The 2,875-nt window shown below is 31.7% G+C and overlaps 1 non-coding gene across 1 annotated transcript; it reads left to right on the forward strand.

Moving 5' to 3' along the window:
* Nucleotides 1-225: 225 nt before the first annotated feature.
* LOC126017079 (U1 spliceosomal RNA) lies at nucleotides 226-389 on the forward strand. The gene has a single exon (XR_007498755.1). It is a non-coding gene; the product is annotated as a U1 spliceosomal RNA (small nuclear RNA).
* Nucleotides 390-2,875: the final 2,486 nt, after the last annotated feature.

Below are 2,875 nucleotides of genomic sequence, written 5' to 3' on the forward strand. Positions count from 1 at the left end.
TTCTTCATCTGAAATCTCTGATACTTATTTCTCTTTAAATGTGTATTCTCTTCTATGATTGGTTTATCAACTTATACAGAACAAATTGGCTCTTGAGCTCTGAACATTGGGCAAGTTACTATTCATACTCATCTTTCTGTTTTAGTTCTACCTGCTAAAAATTCATGATTATATTTTTCTCATCAAACTTTGTATTATTAGTAGTATTCTTTTAAGAAAAATTGTATACTTACCTGGCAGGGGAGATACCATGATCATGAAGGTGGTTTTCCCAGGGCGAGGCTTATTCATTGCACTCCAGATGTGCTGACCCCTGCAATTTCCCCAAATGTGGGAAACTCGACTGCATAATTTGTGGTAGTGGGGGACTGTGTTCGTGCTCTCCCCTAAAAGAGAAAAAAGAAAAATTGTGAAATATTTATGCTATCTAAACATATTAATTTTCATTATTTCAAAATAAATATATAAAATATGCAATTTATGCAGAGAATATGTGCTATGAAATCAGTATATAATCACATGCCATAAAAACATACATCTGGGCCGAAGAGATAGCATGGAGGTAGGTCATTGGTTCAAATCTTGGCATCCCATATGGTCCCCCGAGCCTGCCAGGACCAATTTCTGAGCATGGAGCCAGGAGTAACCCCTGAACGATGCCAGGTGTGACCCAAAAACCAAAAAACCAAAAACCAAAAAAAAACATACATCATGGGGCTGGAGGGGTGGCACAAAGTGGTAAGACATCTGCCTTGTAAGTGCTAGCCTAGGATGGACCATGGTTTGATCTCCTGGCGTCCCATATGGTACCCCAAGTCAGAAGCGATTTCTAAGTGCATAGCCAGGCATAACCCTGAGCATCACCAGGTGTAGCCAAAAAAATAAACAAAAAAAATCAAAAACATACATTACAAATCATTAACATATAGGATACTTTTAAGAAGTCATTATAATGAATTCTTAAGTTTTTAAGTTAAATTTTATATTGATTAGTTATTTTTATTCTCGTTTATTTCTGGCATCCTCCTAAGAATGTTTTTCCATTTTATTTAGTTATAGGAAGTATTGGTAATAAATTATTATGTTTTTTTGTGCTTTTGAAATTGTGTTTTTCATTGTCTTCCTATTTCCTTTTTAGATTGAGTAGACCATTTTATATTAAATTTGATTTTCTTTCTGCCCTTTGAAGGCGTGACCATTTCTTCATATTTTGACAAGAAGGCAAAAGCCAGTCTGCTCTTCCTGTGTCTGAGACCTTATCATTCCTTCTGTGAACTTCTAGATTTTACTGTATATTAATGAAGGCCTCACACTTTATAAGCTGTTCAGCTTTTCCATAAGCAGCTCTCTGATAATTTACTCTAAATAATTTGTTCTCAGTCTATTACTATTATTCTTTCTGATCTGTAAGTTCTTCAAAGATTTCTTGGCTCTGACTTCTACTGGGTTGAATTTATGTCTCACCTTCATTATTTCCACTAATATTTCTCTGTATATTTCTCAACTATGGAGAAATATAAAAAGCCATACAGTTACCATCCATGATTATCAACTACTTTAATTTATTCTTATAATAATTTTAATTGATAATAAATCAAGATCCTACTATGCCCCATCTCAGTCGTATCCATGTTCATAATTTTTAGTTAAGATTTTCTATTTCAGATGTTTTTTAGTTTATTTGTGAAATTTGATTTAATAGTGTTATATTGTGAACACATAATCTTTTAAAGTGATTATTTTTATTTCTGTGTTTGAGAAATATTTATGTTAATAAACATGCAGATATACTTATTTTACATTATTTCAGTATGATCCTGGGAATGAAGAGATGTCCAATTTTTGGTCAAGTCTCTGCCTTGAACTCTGAGTTTAACTTTATTTATTATTTTATTAAATTATTTATTTATTATAATTATTTGCTTTTGGTGTGTTCTTTGGTGTTGTATTCTTTGATGTTGCTTATTATTGTTTATATTTAATAAAAATATAATTTTAATTTATTAATATAGCACTATGTAACATACATGTATGATATAGCTATGCATTTGCTGCATTCATTGTATTTTTTATTTTATCTTTTTTTAATAAAATTTTTATTTAAGCACCATGATTACAAGCACGATTGTATTTGGGTTTCAGTCATAAGCAGAACACACCCTTTCACCAGTGCAACATTCCCACCACCAATGCCCCCTCCCTCCTTCTTAATGTGTCTATTAGCATATGTCATGTTGATTGTAATTTTTATATATTTTATATATAATATATATTATAAATTATATAATTTATATATAAATTATATAATTATATATATATTATAAATATATAATTTTATATATTTACATGTGTGCTATCAAATCACAATGGAGGATTTTATTTTTAAATATTAATACTGAGCATTTTAGAAGATAAATTCCAAATCTTTTATTTGACATTGACTCCACAATGAGTGGTGACTTTTGAGATTGAAATGACCTCTCATTGTCTTGGTGTTATGTATACTCCAGCTTGAGCCTTATTCTTGAGTCTTCAGTTTATCTTTGTCAATCCCGTAAATACAATGAACCAAGGATTATTCATTGACTGAATGGCCATATTCAATAGGACTTTCCTGGGGAAGAATAAATAAATTCATTTGCAGCCCAGTCACCCATTAACGCTCAGTAATTAGCAGTTAATACTAACTACCTTGTGAAAACTGGAGATCTCACCAGACTTTTCAAGCTGGAAAGTATTACAGCTTTTTAACATCTATTCCTTATACTTTTCTCTGTTTGCTAACTTCTCTATTTCCTACTTGTCTTAATCCTACCACACTTCACAATTTATCAGACACACTCACCCTCTCCTCCACCTCCTAAGCCTACCTTCT

Source organism: Suncus etruscus, chromosome 8 (assembly GCF_024139225.1).
Source record: "Suncus etruscus isolate mSunEtr1 chromosome 8, mSunEtr1.pri.cur, whole genome shotgun sequence".
NCBI classification, from domain to species: Eukaryota; Metazoa; Chordata; class Mammalia; order Eulipotyphla; family Soricidae; genus Suncus; species Suncus etruscus.